Source organism: Rhinolophus sinicus, linkage group LG13, assembly GCF_036562045.2.
Source record: "Rhinolophus sinicus isolate RSC01 linkage group LG13, ASM3656204v1, whole genome shotgun sequence".
In the NCBI taxonomy this organism is placed as follows: Eukaryota; Metazoa; Chordata; class Mammalia; order Chiroptera; family Rhinolophidae; genus Rhinolophus; species Rhinolophus sinicus.
Genome location: NC_133762.1, coordinates 59,270,432 through 59,288,476, shown reverse-complemented (window position 1 = coordinate 59,288,476; position 18,045 = coordinate 59,270,432).

Genomic DNA, 18,045 nt, shown 5'->3' with positions numbered 1-18,045 from the left:
AATATGATAGCTCAGGAAAGACAGTTACAAACCATAGCTACTATTATTGTCTCCACTCTCAATTCATTTTGTAGCTGCTAGGAGGAGCCACTCCCAGAGTTCTTGCATTATTTTTTACATCCTGGCTATTTTTGCTTGGTTATTATTCCAGAAAAATTTATTTGACAATTTCAAAAGAAATTCCATCAAGATTTGATTAAAGGTATTAAACAGATGCATTCATTTGGGGAAAACTGACATTTTTTAGTGTAACCCCTGGCAATTCACTTATCTTCTCTGTGCCTCCATTTCCACATTTGCAAAATGGGGGTAAAAATAGGATGTATAGGGTTATTACAAGAATTAAGTGAGTTAATGTATATAAAATGCCATAATCCATTATTCTCTATACCACATGACATGTCTTTCCAAATACTAAGATTTTATGATCTTCAGGTGATTGTGTTTTGCTTTTGAACATTGATTCTTAAAGTTATTCCTTTTTTTTTTTTTTTTGGCCTGTGTGATTCATATATTTTCTCATTGAGTTTTGAATAAGTTATTGATTCATATATTTTCTCATTATGTTTTTGAATAAGTTATTGCCTATACTTGGAAAAACAGTTAATTTTAGTATACAGGTATCCCCTGCTTTTGCCATTTCACTTTTACCAAGACCTACATTAGTATCTGTTTTCACTAACTGAAAGAAATCCAAACAGGATTTTCACTTTTATGCAAAAAAAAATGAAATGCTAAAATAGTGTTCAGCATTTGCTTTATCACCAGCTGTTATAGAGGAAGCATACACCCCAGGCAGTAAGAGTGGTACCAAGATCCTTCCCCTATCTGCTTTTACTATATGTTAGTGTTATTTTAAGTTTTATGTGTTGTTTGGTATGATTTGGTAAGTTATTTCTTGGCTTGGAAAACACTAAAAAAAATCCCCACATATGAGGTCTGACAATTTCACAAATTTGTTGTAACAATGTTGCTAAACTTTTTTTATGTCAGAGGGATTATTCGTCATGAATTTGTGCCAACCGGACTAAAAATTAGCCAAGTTTACTATTTGGAAGTGTTGAAAAGGCTGCATGAAAAAGTTAGACCACCTGAACTTTTCGCCAACAATTCATGACTCTTGCATCACGACGATGCACCAGCTCACAGAGCACTGTCTGTGAGAGAGTTTTTAGCCAGTAAACAAATAACTGTATTGGAACACCCTCCATACTCACCTGATCTGGCCCCCAGTGATTTCTTTCTTTACCGGAAGATAAAGGAAATATTGGAAGGAAAATATTTTGATGACATTCAGGACATCAAGGGTAATACTACGACAGCTCAGATGGCCATTCCAGAAAAAGAGTTCCAAAATTGCTTTGAAGAGTAGACTAGGTGCTGGCATCAGTGCATAGCTTCCCAGGGGGAGTACTTTGAAAGTGACCATAATGATATTCAGCAATGAGGTATGTAGCACTTTTTCTAAGATGAGCTTGCGAACTTAATTGTCAGACTTTTGAAAATCAGTGGTAACTGCTTCTTAACTTTACACCATTTCAGCTTAGGATAGGTTTTATAGGAATGCTTCACTTTTGGATAGTGGAGAAAACCTCTACTTGTTTTCTGGTTAGCAATATCACCTTATTTTGGTATTAGTTTTAAAATTTTCAGACTCTCTAAAAATTCAGTTATAACATCTGTAAATAATAACTATGCTATCCCTTCTCCCTAGTCAATGCTCCTCCTGCATTATAGATCCTGCAGCATCGGCTACAATGAACAGAATGACACTGAACAAAGTAGTATGAAAAGTCATCCTGGATAGCGGGGTATAAAAGTAGCTCCCCCCTTTTTTTTGCCATCTATCTCTGTCACATGCTGAATGATCTTGCATCTGCGCTCTCTTGTGCCTCAGTTTCTTTGTTGGTTTAAGGCAAATATCAATAGCATTTACCTAAGAGGCAACTCACTGCTGAGTCACTGATTAATCCTTTCTGTAATTCATTATGGCATCTGCCTGCACCTACTCTACTTCCGTCTCATCTTTACCCACTTAGTATTTTCCTTCCATCTGGACTTCTTTCCTGTCTCTTTTACTGCCAATCCTTCGGTGGCCCTTATTCCTGGGGACAGTTTTTACTATCTCTCTGAAACTGCGTTTTCTTCCCTCCTGAAAAGACAGATGTTGCCTGTCCAGACTGTGGAGCTGGGGGCCTCCTCCTGAGATTCAGTTCGAAGTTGAGGGTTGGGAGGAACAATTGAAACCCCTTGTAGCTGAGAAATTCAGAACTGTAGCATCTTGCAAAGATCTTCCATATAGGAAATTCTGGAAAGACATGTCTGGCTTTGGACACCATGATTTTAGGGAAGCTCACATATAAACTGTGATCAATTAACAGGGATTTTCAGTTAAAATATAGCCACCTATTAATATTCTAGACCCCAAACAATGCTGTGATTACTATATTATTCACAAACGTTTCTCCTCTTTGCCCCTTTCTACTAGTTTTTCTCTAGAAACAAGATAAATCAGAATGTATTTGAGTGTTTTCATCTTTGTCTGGCCACATTACAGCCACCTTCATGGTTTATCGTTGTGATTCTCATCTCATGGGAAACAAGAGTTATCTAGCAATTGGCTGTGAGATTAATTCAACCCTGATCTTGTTTTGCTTCAGTTTAGCAATTCCTCTAGCATCTGCTACAATGTACATACCATAAAGATGGTATGTCAATCCATTAATCATGAACATGATCAATAAAGATGACAGCAAATTGGATTAAACTGTGAGATGGATATAATAATATCCTTATTACTTTATCATTTTGAGCCTAAAAGTATATTTTTAGATAAAAAGACTCAAAAGTTGCAGCAATTCCTCCTGGTGGCTTGGGTTAAAGTGAGTGGCAAGTGTTGAGATGGGGAGGGAGGAAGATCTGGACATGGAGCCCTGGGGGCCAAGAAAACCTTAAGGCTGACCGAGGCAGTGGTTAAGAAGTCATGGAAGCTGGGCTACCTGCCTCCCACTACTTGCAGGCTGTGTAACCCCTGGCAATTCACTTATCTTCTCTGTGCCTCCATTTCCACATTTGCAAAATGGGGGTAAAAATAGGATGTATAGGGTTATTACAAGAATTAAGTGAGTTAATGTATATAAAATGCTGAGGATAGTGCCCGATGCAGGGATAGTGCTATGTAGGTGTTTATTTAAAAATTCCAATCAGGCTGCTGGACCCAGTAGGGAGTGTGTAGGCAGAGCCAGAACAGATTTGGGTTTTCAGTCTTGTGGAGGTGGTGGTGGGGGTGGCATAATGAGGGTCGGGGCTCTATGCATTTGCCAGGTGAGGCCTCAGGTCATCAATGCATAGTCTTTTGATGTGATGTCAAATATAGCTTTGCACACGAGGAAAGGATGCACCAAGAGGTGAGGAGACTTGTCCAAGGTACACATGAGCAAGTGGTCGATCTAAGGCATGGTGACACAGTTTGGTGGGGCAAAGAGGACTCTATATGATCCTCCATCACACCCAAGCCAGATTGGGAGTGTGTTTTTAAAACAAACAGAAAAGAACCTGTTGCCAGTAATACTGCTGTTTCACAGCAAGAAGAAATAAGCAAACAGAAGATAGAAAACAGATGAGTGGACAAATACCACAGGAAAATACTTTTCTTGACTTTGTTCTCTAATTGTGGGAGTCCAAAAAAAAATAACCTGTAAAACAGGAGAATTCTACTAAATATAGGATTACATGATTCAGATGGAATGAGTTACATAAAAAATAAATCTCTTTTCACTGACTAAAAATGCATTATACTTATTCAGCAATCATTTCAACAATGACTATGACCCATTACAATAGCTATCTCTTTTTTTTTATAATTTTTTATAACTTTTTTTTATTATTATTATTATTTTTTATTTATTTATTTATTTATTTATTTATTTTTCCCAAGTCAAGTTGTTGTCCTTTCAATCTTAGTTGTGGAGGGTGCAGCTCAGCTCCCCGTCCAGTTGCCGTTTTCTAGTTGCAGGGGGCACAGCCCACCATCCCTTGCGGGACTTGAAGGATTGAACTGGCAACCTTGTGGTTGAGAGCCCACTGGCCCATGTGGGAATTGAACCGGCAGCCTTTGGAGTTAGGAGCATGGAGCTCTAACCGCCTGAGCTACCGGGCCAGCCCCCATTTTTTACAATTTTTGAGGTGACAATCAAATTCATCATAATTAAGCTACGAATCCAAATTTTGTTAACTCAGTAACAACAAAAAATAACTTAAAAATTGCTAAAGGACTTGAAAAGACATTTCTTCAAAGAAGGTATACAAATAGACCACAAGCACATAAAAAGATACACAGTATCACTAATCATTAGGGAAATGCAAGTCAAATCTATAATGAGATTTCATTTATAGCTATTGGAATAATTACTTTTTTTAAAAAAAAAAGAAGAAAATTACAAGTGTTGGTGAGGATGTGGAAAAATTGGAGCTCTTGTGCATTGCTGGTAATGTAAAATGGTGCAGCCTCTGTAGAGAACAGTATGGTGATTCCTTGAAAAATTAAATGTAGAATTTCCATATGATCCAGCAATTTCACTTCTGGGTATATACTCAAAACATGGACTTAAACACATATTTGTACACCAATATTCATACCAACATTATTCACAATATCAAAAGGTAGAAAAAAACCCAAGTGTCCATTGATGGATGAATGGATAAACAAAATGTGGTACACACATAACAATTAAATGTAACTCAACTTTTAAAAGGAGGGAAATTTTGATATGTGCTACAACGTGGATGAACCTTGAAAATATTGTGCTAGGTGAAGTATGTGTATAATATTTGTATGACTTATTTGAGACACCTAGAATAGTCAAATTCATAGAAACAGAAGTGGAATGATGGTTTTCAGGGACTGGGATAATCGTTGTTTAATGGGTATAGAGTTTCATTTTGGGATGATGAAAAAGTTCTGAAAATGGATGGTGGTGATGGGAGCACAGCAACGTGAATGCATTTGATACCACTGAACTGTGCCAAAACAAGAGTTGAGAAATGGTGCAAATGGTCAATTTTGTGTTATGTATACATTACCACACACAAAGACAATTCTCTATACTCTGTCCTATCTCAGCTGCTACCTCCCTGATTGGCTTTCTTGTAAATTTTTCACTGTCTTCATGTAGACCTTGACATTATGAATTTTACTCCCAGTGAAAAATGTATCAAGAAAACATCAATTTGTTTTTGAGAAATGTGTTAACAAGTCAGCTCTTCATAAGAGTCAAAGTTACCTTCATATTGCTATTCATTTCCTCAAATTATTTGGCTGATTAATATACCTGCCTTCAGAAATGTCTATTTTTTAAATGTCTGATTGCTTTGTATTAAATTTCCAAAATTCCCAATGCCATTTGCTCACATTTTGCCTTTAATGTACTCACTCTGTGTATTTTTTTTTTTTTTTTTTTTTGGAGGCAGGGGGAGATTAAAATGGTGCCAATATGAGAAAGAATAACCGAAAACTATGCAGAATTTCAGTGCATGGACAGTTTAATTATATTTAAAATGAATAGATTCACTTAAGTTACTCACCTTGACTCTAGGCATCTACCTTTAGAAACATAACCCTAGTTTTAACCCATTTTGAATATTGTCAGAACATGTTTATAGATCGCTATATAAGAAAAGCAGCATTTTTATAGGTAAATTTTTCTTCTTAAAATCAAAATGCTGTGCTCAAATTGAGCTTGAATAATTGCAGGTACATTTCCTTCTCTGGCACAATGAATAAACCTTGGAAAGTTAGAGAGCTCTTTGAGGAAATGCCTTAAAAAATCCCCAGGAAGGGCTAGAAAAGACTATGTGCCCCATTTGCTTACTCCATCTTTTGAAAGGTCATTTCCTTTCCAACACTTAAAGCGGAGTACTCAAGGCAGGGGTTAGAGAAGCTCTACTTTATACTTTGAAATGTTGAAACTTTCCACATGATTCCAAATTCTAACTGTCTTTTAGATTTTAATAGGACTAGAAATTGCTAATTTGGGTTGAGCAGGTGGGTTGTAGAAATGTGAAGTCCTAGGAACCACGTGGAACAGCAGGGACAGAGTGACTTCTTCTGTTCATGTAAATAAATAAATGCAGACAGACTGTCAACTGTCACTGTCTTTCCATGTTACCATTTTGGGATGAGGGAGTGGGGTGTTATTGATGGACAAAGGTGGAGATTAGGAAAAGTTGAATTCAGTAATATGAAAAAGTTATTGGGGTAACTAGAGAGATGAATTCAGCCAAAAAAGATTTTTTAAATGATGTGGAAGGTATTTTCCTCTAGATAATCTGTTCTTTGATTAAAATCAACTTGTTCTGTATTCCTTAGCCTTACTACTTTCTTACTTCCAATTTCTCTAAACAGGATTTTATAGCAATGGACCTTTAGGAAATATTGATATTGGCTCCCATTTATTGAACTCATGCTCTGTGTCAATCATTGTGCTAAACCTATTATATATTCCAAATAATCCTCACAACAATTCTATGATGCTAATATTATGATCCGAAGTTTACCAATAAGGACATTAAGTCTCAGAGAATGTACATGAATTTCCCAATGTCCTTATCTTCTAAGTTATGGGGTTTAAATACAATGCTTGTCTTATTCCAAAGCCATTGCTCTTGACCATTAAATTACATCTGTATATCTACTAGTCTATATTAGTGGGAGTTACCAGACAATAAAGCCATAGTTATTATTGAGTGGTGTGAAGACGGGATGTTTGTAACATTAATGCTTTCTGGTTTTCAAAGACAACATGGTGTAAAAAACAAGTAACACTAAACATTGTATTTTATGATAATGATTCCTTACAACATGTAAATCTAAGACCAATTAATTTTGGGATCCACAATGGTCATCAGCACAGTAAATGCCCTGAGAAGTCTTGTAGTTAAAAGGTGTTTAATATGTGAATTAATCAGCCTTTATTTTGAAAATATTGCATAACAAAACCCTTCCAATCTCAGTGTCTTTCAACTATCTTGTATTTCTTACAAGTCCATAGGTCAGCTGTGTCAGTTTATTTGGAAATTACATGTCATATATAGCTCCAATGCATATGTTTATTCTTCTGGGACCCAGGCTGAAGGAGCAGAGCTTACCTGGAGAAAGCTCTTCTCATGATGAAGACACAAGTGCAAGAGGCCAAGCCAAACCATACATTTGACTTGGATTTAAATTCTCTGCTTGGATGTGGCATATATTATATCACATTCCATTAATCAAAACAAGTCACATAAAGAAGCCAAATAACAATGGGGTGGGAAGCTATCTCCTTCCACAAAGTATGGAGGGAAGTGAGTGGATATTTACTCAACATTACTACATTCCATATCAGTGCTATATCATCAGATACCTCACAAACTTATCTGACAACACAATACTCCTCTTTTTCCTAACTTTGTTTTCTCCAAATCTCAAATGTACTATTGTTCTCTAAACGTAATTTGAAATGATTTGGGAAAATTCATGTAAAAAAAAAAATATATATATATATATTTTAAAAAAGGGTACTATGTTTAATTAACAGAAATGTAAAATAGCCTCTGATGTAATGCTTTTTTTTTTTTCAGAGTAAATATTCAAAACATGAATAACACTTTAAATTTCTAAAGCCTTTTCACTTTGAATAATTTAATTGAGACTCTTCAATAAATGGTGCTGGGAGATTTGGAAAGCCATGAGCAAAAGAATGAAACTAGACTGCTGTCACTGTGTATCAAAATTAACTCAAAATGGATCAAAGACCTAAACATAAGATCTGAAACAATAAATTGCATAGAAGAAAACATAGGTACTAAACTTACGGACCTTGAGGTCAAAGAGGATTTTATGAATTTGACTTCAAAGACAAGGGAAGTAAAAGCTAAAAAAAATGAATGGGACTATATCAAACTAAAAAGCTTCTGCACAGCAAAAGGAACCATCAACAAACCAAAGAGGCAACCAACCAAATGGGAGAAGATTTTTGCAAACAACGCCTCCAATAAGAGCTAATATTCAAAATATATAAGGCACTCATACAACTCAACAACAACAAAAAAAAACCCAAACAATTCAATTAAAAATGGGCAGAGGACCTGAAGAGACATTTCTCCAAAGAAGACATACAAATGGCCAATAGACATATGAAAAAATTTTCAACATCACTAATCATCAGAGAAATGAAAATAAAAACTACAATGAGATATCACCTCACACCAGTCAGAATGGCTATCATCAACAAGACAAAAGTAACAAGTATTGGAGAGGCTGTGGAGTAAAAGGAAGCCTCATACACTGTTGGTGGGAATGCAGACTGGTGCAGCCGTTATGGAAGGCAGTGTGGAGGTTCCTCAAAAAATTATGAATAGAATTACCATATGACCCAGCAATCCCTCTCCTGGGTATCTAACCTAAAAATCTGAAAACATTTATCCATAAAGATATATGTAATCCGATGTTCACTGCAGCTTTATTTATGGTGGCCAAGACATGGAAACAACCAAAGTGTCCTTCGATAGATGATTGGATAAAGAAGTTGTGGTATATATACACAATGGAATACTATTCTGCCATAAGAAACTATGAAATAGTACAATTTGCGACATGGATGGATCTTGAGATTATTATGCTAAGCGAAATAAGTCAGACAGAAAAAGTCAAGAGCCATGTGGTTTCACTGACATGTGGTATATAAAACTGAAATAACAAAAGAACAAGACAAATGAAGAAACAAAAACTCATAAACACAGACAATAGTTTAGTGGTTACCGGAGGGTAAAGGGGAAGGGGATGGTAGATGAGGGTAAAGGGGATCAAATATATGGTGATGAAAAGAACTGACTCTGGGTGGTAAACACACAATGTGATATATAGATGATGTGTTACAGAATTGTACACCTGAAATCTATGTGACTTTACTAACAATTGTCACCTCAATAAACTTTAATTTAAAAAAAAAAGAATTTCATTGACTGATATTTGGGTATCTTTTTGTTCTATTCTTAAAACAGCCTGTGGATCAGCCATTACAATCATTTTTTCCAAGTAGAAATCTGAATCCCATAGATGTTGGGAATTTCCCAGGTTAGCGCAGTAGAACCATGTCCTAGATCCTGGAGTCCCATCTCCCAATCAGTTGCGTAAACCCTGCTCAATGGTCATGTGCATGCAAATGTACCAAAATTATATAAAATGTGCTTAATAGATTTATAAGTTACAAAATTAGCTTTTGCATGGATTTCATTTAGACAGTAGTTTAAACTTATACGAATCAGGAATAGGACTCACTAAGGGAGAAGTAAAAAAATGTCTGGATGGTTAGCAACGAAATTAAGACCGTTATTCTAAAACCCCATTAATTTGAAGTATAACTTTTTTTTTTTTTTTTTTTAATCCAGTTGGGTTTGTCCCAAAGATAGAACTGTTGTCCAAAAATGAGGGTAGTCTTTTCTTTTCTTTTTCTTGTTTTATAATCACCTAGGAAAATGTTGTGGCTCTCACCACCTTTTCTCTTTTCTCTTCAAAAGGTGACAGAAAAACACAACCTCTTCTTGTGTCTTCCACCTACAGCCCAATAGATACACAGATACACATTTCCAAATATTGAATCTGCAGGTCCCATGTTTGTTGTACTTCCATGGCAAAGAGAACCTAAATAAACTATAACTGGTTATAAATAATAAATAAGGAAAACAAAACAAATCACAAAATAGCAATCCTAAAAACACAATAACTTTATGCCCCGTGTGTTGGCTTGAGACATATATCAGTCTAGCCTGGCCTGTGCTGGTTATATGTCTCTACTACACCAAAACATAACTCCACTGAAGCCCTGAGCAAATCCCCTGGGTTAAAGAATCATCACTGTGTTCTTTGGTTTAATCATTTTCTTTTTGGAACTCAAGAAAAGGAATGAAACAGGAGGTGAGGAGTGTCGGTGAAACGAAGTACAAGAAAAAAACACACGGCACCAATAGGATAGAAGAGTGAAAGAAACTAAATCATCTTGGGACTATTTCAAAATGAGTCAGAAATATGAAGATTAACTGAAGCCATAAGGCAATTAACTGAAAACAAGGCAATTGGAAGAGGTAAGGAACAAAAAAAAGGAATAAGATACACAGAAAACAAGTACCAATAAATATCCCTTACAAATATAGGCACAAAAATCCTCAACAAGATAATTATAAACTATATCTAAATCCATATTAAAAGGATTTTACATGATGACCAACATGAGATTTTTTCCCCCAGGAATGCAGATGGTTCAACTTATGAAATTCTATCAATGTAATACATCACATTTATAGACAGAAGGGGAAAGTCACACATGATCATGTCAACTCACTCAGAAAGGCATTTGAGATAATTCAACACCCTTTCATGATTTAAAAAAAAAAAAAGTAGAAAACTAGTAATAGAAGGGAACTTGCTCAATATGATAAATGGCATTTATGAAAAACCCAAAGCTAATATACTCAATTAAAAGACTGAAAGATTTTCCCATAACATTAGGAACAAAACAATGTTTGCTTTCACTGCTTTTATTCAATATTATACCAGAAGTTATAATCAGAGAAATTAGGCAAGAGAAAGAAATAAAAGGCATCCAAGTTAAATATGAAATAAAACTATCTGTATTCACAGATGACATGATTATATAGATAGAAAAGCCCAAAGATCTACAACAAAGAAAAGGCTATAACTAATGAATAATTTTAGCAAAGCTGCAACATATAAGATCAACACACTAGAATCAGTTACATTTCTTCATATCAGCAATGAAGAATCCAAAAGGAAAATTAAGAAAACAATTCCATTTATCAAAGAATCCAAAAGAATAAAGTAAGTAAGAATAAATTTAACTAGGGAGGTTAACGATTTGTAAACTACAAAACATTGCCAAAATAAATTTAAGAAGACCTAAGTAAATGGAAAGACATCATATTTGTGGATGACATAACGTTGTTAAGAAGGCAATGCTACCCAAGGGAGTTTACATATTGAATGCAATCCCTATCAAAATTCCAATGGCATTTTTTTTGGGGGGAGCAGAAATGGAAAAGCTGATCCTCAAATTCATATGGAATTGTAAGGGGCCTTCAATAGCCAAAGCAGTACTGAAAATGAAGCACAAACTTGGAGGTCTATACTTCCCCAATTCAAAACTTAGCTACAAAGCCACAGTATTGAAAACATGTGGCACTGCCATGATAATAGATATATAGACCAAAGGAACTAAATTGAGAGTCCAAAATAAACCCATACATTTGTGGCGAATAGTTTTCAACAAGAATACAAAGAACATTCAATGGGAAAGAATAGTTTATTCAACAAATGGTGCTGGAATAACTGTATATTCAAAATTAGAAGAATAAAGTTGGATCCCCACCTGAAACCATGCATAAAAATTAACTCAAAATGAAGTGATGACCTAAACACAAATGCTAAAATAATTAAACATTAGAAGAAAACATAGGGGTAAATCTTTGTGACTTTGGATTTGGCAATGATTTCTCATATATAATTGCAAAACACAAATCACCAAAGGAAAAAATAGGTACGGTGGACACCATAAAAATTAAAAAATGTTGTTATTCAAAGGACATTAAAAGAAAGTGAAAAGACAACCAACACAATGAAAGAAAATATTTGTAAATTATATATCTGATAGGGTTTTACTGTCTAGCATCTATAAAGGTATCTCTAAAACTCAACAATATAAAAGAAAACAATCCAATATAAAAATGGGCAAAGACTTATGTAAACATATCTCCAAAAAGATATAGAAATGGCAAACAATACATCAAAAGATTTTTAACATTGTTAGTTATAAGGGAAATATAAATCCAAATCACAATGAGATACCGCTTCATATCCACTAGGATGACTAAAATTGAAAATAAAAGGTGGGGTGTGGGGGAACATGTTGGCAAGGATGTGGAGATATTGGAGCCCTCGTACTTTGCTGGTGGGAATGTGAAATGGTTCAGCTGCTGTGGAAAACAACTTGTTATTTCCTCAAATAATTAAACATAAAATTTCCATATGACTCAGCAATTCCATTCCTAAGTTTGTACTCAAAAGAATTGACAACAGGTACTCCAGCTAATACATGTACACATATTTTTATAGTTGCACTATTTATAAGAGCCAAAATATAGCAACAGCCCAAGTGTTCATCAATAGATAAATGAATAAATAAATTGTGGTATGTACATACAATGGAATATTATTAAACAATAAAAGGAGTGAAATGTTGATATATAGTACAGTGTATCTTGAATGGATGTATCTTGAAGTGGATATATCTTGAAAGCATTATACTAAGTGAATGAAGACAAACCCAAAAGATCACATATTGCATGATTCCATTTATATAAAATATCCAGAAGGGGTAAATCCACAGAAACAGAACTCTAATTGGTGTTTGCCAGCAACTGAATGGAGGGAGGAATGAGCAGCAACTGTTTAATGGCTATGGGGCTTTCTTTTGAGAGTAATGAACATGTTTTGGAAATAGGTAGGCGTGATGGCTGTATAACATTGCAAATGTCCTAAATACCACTGAATTGTTCACTTAAAAATGGTTAATTTTATGTTCTATGAATTTTACCTCATTAAAAAATGAATAGGACAAGCAATAATATGTGCAAAATTTTAAAATATCATTTAGGTGGTCAGAAATCCCAGAATGGAATGCAGAATGTGACAAAATAATCTAACTACCAGCATACCTTGTTTTATTGTGCTTCACAGATTTTCGTTTTTAAATAAATTGAAGGCTGTGGAACCCTACATTGAACAAATCTATCAGTGCCATTTTTCCAACAGCATTTGTTCACTTTGTGTCTGTGTCACATTTTGATAATGTCACAGTATTTTGAAATTTTTCATTATTATTGTATTTGTCATGGTGATCTATGATCACTGATCTTTGAGAAATTATTCATGAATGGAAGAGTCAATCAATGGGATACATTTCATTGTTGTCTCATTTTAAGAAATTGCCACAGTCACCTCAACCTTCAGCAATCAGCACCTTGGTCAGTCAATAGCCATCAACATTGCAGCAAGACCCTCCACCAGCAAAAAGAGTATGACTCTGAAGGCTCAGAAGACGGTTAGAATTGTTTAGCAATAGAGCAATTTTTAATTAGGCATGTGCATTGTTTTTTTAGACATAATGCTATTGCACTTAATAAACTACAGTATTATATGAACATAACTTGCACTGGAAATATATGCACTGGGAAACCAACAAATTTGGGTGACTCTATTGCAATATTCGCTTTGTTGCGGTGGTCTGAAACCAAACCCTCACTATCTCCAAGGTATGCCTGTATGAATACAAATGGGTGAAACCCCTCACTGAAGAGAACAGAGGAAAAACGTGCTGACTTAAGTAACTTTGGAAATGAATGGAGTTTAAGATGAAAGGCAAAAAATTGTACATAAGAACTGTACTCTAGTTGGTGAAGTCATTTTCTCTGGGGTATAGTTTAATAATCCTGATACTGCTATACATGTATACTAGATTTGAACTATTAAGTGAATGCATGGCCGATGGGTGCAACTAGGTTTTCCACTATTGGAGTAGAAGTTACAGATAAGCAAGGTAGAGAGATTACAATGATTTACGTGATAATGAAGTAGAGTTAAAGATATCAGTTTGAACTCATAGTTAGCTTCATATAAATATGGATAAGTACATACGGAAATATTTATATACATAGCTTAGTATGCACACATATATCTCCTGGCTCTGTCAGCTGAGAGGACCCAGAAGCAGCAACACCCCAGTAGAAACCTAGTGTCCAAATAATAGTATCTAGTACCATTCTTCAATAAAAAGAAGCAAAGATTCTTAGAGACATGGCTGATTGTAAGACACGGATAGGAAATGTGCAAGATGAGCCTCGAGCATCTTCTAATGCCAGAAAATAAGGAAGTGCTCAATAATAAAATAGAATAAAATAAAGTAAAATAAAGTAATCAATCAGTCAATCAATCCACAATGATGAGGGCATGTCAAAGTGATACAGAAACCAACTGAAAGAGTTCCCAATAGCCAAAGCTGGAACAATTTGAGTGACAAAGTAAATAAAGTAGAATTGGATTATAACCTGAAGTATAACATTAATATCCATGAGTCTATACCAATATAAATAAATGATTGAGTAAGTAAATACACAAATAGAGGAGAAAAGACCAACACCACATTGAAAAGAATTCTAGATATTAGATATAGAATTAGAATGTAGATAGTCTACCTCTAAGGACATGGAGCGTAACTCCTCATCCCGTAAGTAGAGCCTGTGCATAGTGACTTCCTTCCAAAGTGTAGTAAAGAAAATGGGAAAGAGTAACTGTCCAGTGGAGAGGCCTGGCACATGCTACCTCAGCCAGGGGTTCAAGGTTCAGCTCAACAGCGATATCATTTTAATAGTATGTACCCTTAATAGCATGTGGTGAGAATGGCACTTAAACTGTGATTTTTCTCAACAAAAAAAGCAAAACCAAAACAAAACAAAAACCAGAACCCACAATCCCAGTCTAATCATGAGAAAAACATCATATAAATTCCAGTTCAGAGATATACTATAAAATGCCAGACTCCTTAAATCTGTCAAGATAATAAAAAACAAAGACAAGAAACTGTCACAGCCACGAGGAGCCTAAGGAAAAAAGAATCCTAAACATAATGTTGCACATATCCTGGATGCAGTCCTGGAACAGAAAAAGAACAATAGAACCAATAATAACAATGCCAGGATAAACTGAGACTATCTGAATAAAGTATGGACTCACAGTAATAGTAATACAATCATCATCATCATCATCATATTAATATTGGTTCATGAATGACCACAAAGTACCATACTAATGTAAGATGTTAATGGGGAAACTGTACAGGGCATATGGGAATATACTGTCTTTGTAATTTTTATAAATCCAAACCTGTTCTTAAAAACACAGGTTATTTTTTAAAAGCAAGAGGCAAGAGTAGTAATTATCAAATTTTATTTTACTTTAAGACTAATTGGAGAAAATTTGAAAAATTCCCATTCAAGACTTTATCTCCCAGAGGTCCCAATTCAGCAAGTCTGGAATAGAGCATATGGATCCCCTTTTTAAACATGCCCCAAAAGTGATTCACAATTTTGAGACACAGAGGCCCAGAGGAAGACCCCCAGTATCACATCTCAGCTTTGGCTTCTTGCATAACCTGCAAAAATAACTGTTACATTGCACCCCATATAGAAAGAAGAGCAGTGTCATGTTCAATTGAAATTAAAGTCTCTAAGTCAGTTTTGGGAAGAGGCTTTCCACTCGCTGGATTCCTCCTGCCATAAAAATCAAAGGGGCCTCCCCAAAGAGGGGCCTCTCCAAAGAAGGGGCGAGTGTGTTGCCACAGCTGGGCTGTGGATTGACTGTGGCTGGAAGGAGCAGTCATATGCCCACATCTACTCACAGTCTGGGGCAAGACCCACATCCTTACGGTGAGGTTCAAGCACTAATCATGACCTGACTCCTGCCTATCTTTCCACTCCTGTTTCCCATTCCCTTGTGCCAATTATACTCAAGACAGGTGAAATTACTTCCTAAATGCCTAATGCTATTTCTCACCTCTGCAACCATGAAATTCCATTTCCTCAGTGTTAATTGTATTTCTTATGGTCCACTAATGATTCAAGACGCAGCAAAAACATAGCTTTCACTGTGGATGTTTTTCCTGACTTCTCCAAGAAAATAAAGGTAACTCTGCCAATGTGTTTTGCTGCTGAGGTAAACCCTGCTTCCGGTGGCACTCATCCCACTGCTGTGTGGTTTCTCCACTCCCTGTCTATGTTGGACAGCAGAGGCCATGCTGAATTGACTGAATTCATCTTTGGAACTACAGACCCTGGTATGTCACCCTATTAGAGCTAGTGTTTAATGAAGCATGAATGAATGAATAGAATAATGAGTTCTTTATTTTTTTCAATTTAGATATAGTTGGTATACAATATTATATTAGTTTCAGGTGTACAATATTCCACTTATTGCTCTTCAGAGGACAGATAAAAAGTGCTGAAGAAAAACAAATAATTACAATGATGCCAAGATAAATAGCCAATGAAGCCTAAGGAAAAAAAAATGACCATAAGTATATCTCCAAAAGGAATTTGACACAATAATATAAAGAAGATATATCTTGTAATTAGGAAGCATTCAGTGGGTGCCCTATGGATGTTGAAATAAGTCTTCATGGCGTTTAAAAACCCAGGACTAAGAACAGCTAGCAGTTAACATTGAGGGTTCAACCAATTATACATTTTCTCTGTAATTAAGTTAAAACCTTCTCAAGGGAAAATAACATTATTACATCCTTGTGCTGAGTCCTACAGGTATTTTGCATACTTCCAATGATGTGATCATCCCAGAAGCTTCTAGAGAAAGTCGCAATATGCCCCGTCTTTTAGTTACGAAGCCTGAGGAAAAGCAGTTTTAAGTGATACCCAAATTCACTTGCTGGTGAGAAGCAGAGCTAAGACTCACATTCTGGCTATCTGTACTTCTCACTGTGATACCACTACCTCACATTTCCCCATGTCATGCTGGGTGTCATGAGGGGTCTCTGGTCCCGCTCCCCACATAAGAACACAGGACATGGTGAGGCCAAAAAGGAACACCCACGGAGCCATAGATAGGGGAGTCATACCACTATAGTCTCACTGGCAGCTGGGTTGAAGACATAGGAAGCAGGATCCACATGATCTGCAATCTGCCTTCTGCTTCTCTGCCAACCAACCAACCCCATTTGCTAGCTGCAATCTGCCCTGCTAACTGCAATCCGCCATGCTAACTGCAATCTACGCTTGCTAACTCAGCCACCATCTGCTGCTAGCGTAGCCACGGCAGTTATATTAGTGGCCAATGGCTCACTGGTTACAGCTGATGGCCAACTAGCCATAGTTGATGGCCATCCAATCACAGTTGATGGCCATTTACTACCCGAGCCAGCACTTTTCCACATGAGGCTGAGAGCCTGGAAACTGCACTCCTGGCTCTGTCCCCACACCCAATCTCTGCTGGACCTGGTAGGAGACATCAAGTTATGCTCTGATTTAGTGAGAGCTAAATGAATACTTATAAGTTGATTGATCAATTATGATTAGTATCACTATGTTAGCCATGTTTTGTAAATGCCCTTTATCAGGTTAAGTTTCCTTCTGTTCCTTGTTTGTTGGGTTGCTCTCTTTTAAAAGTGTTTTGTGTGTTTTTTTTTCAGTGCCTTTTCTGCAGCCCTTGAAATGATCTTTTTTTTTCTTTCTCTCATTCTACTATTAATATTGTGTATCACTGATTGCTATTTATATGCTGAATTCACGTTGCACTCATGGATAGATACCACTTGGTCATGCTGTGTAATCTTTTTTATATGGTGTTGAATTTGGTTACCTAGTATTTGTTAAGGATTCTTGGGTCTACATTTACTGTGATTTCTTTGTTGACCCATTGATTATTTAAGAGTATATTGTTTAATTTCCACATATCTTTGCATTTCCCAAATTTCCTTCCATGACTTATATTTTTCTTTTGGTTTCATTGAGATATTATTGACATACAGCACTGTGTAAGTTTAAGGTGTTTAACATTATGACTTTATTTATATGTATTGTGAAATGTTTACCATGATAAGTTTAGTTAACATACATTGTCTCATATAGATAAAAAAATGAAAATAATTTTTTTTCTTGTGATAAGAACTCTTAAGATTTACTCTTGGTAACAACTTTCCTAAACATCTACAGCAGTGTTAACTATAGTCATCATGTTGTACATGAATTAGTACATCCCCAGTACTTATTTATCTTATAACTGAAGCTTGTACTTTTCAATCACCTTCATCCAATTCCCCTATCCTATTCCCCAACCTTCTGATATCATCCCATAGTAGTCTGAGAAAATAATTCATATGACTTCAATTCTTTTAAATCTATTGACTTGTTTTATGACCTAACATATGGCCT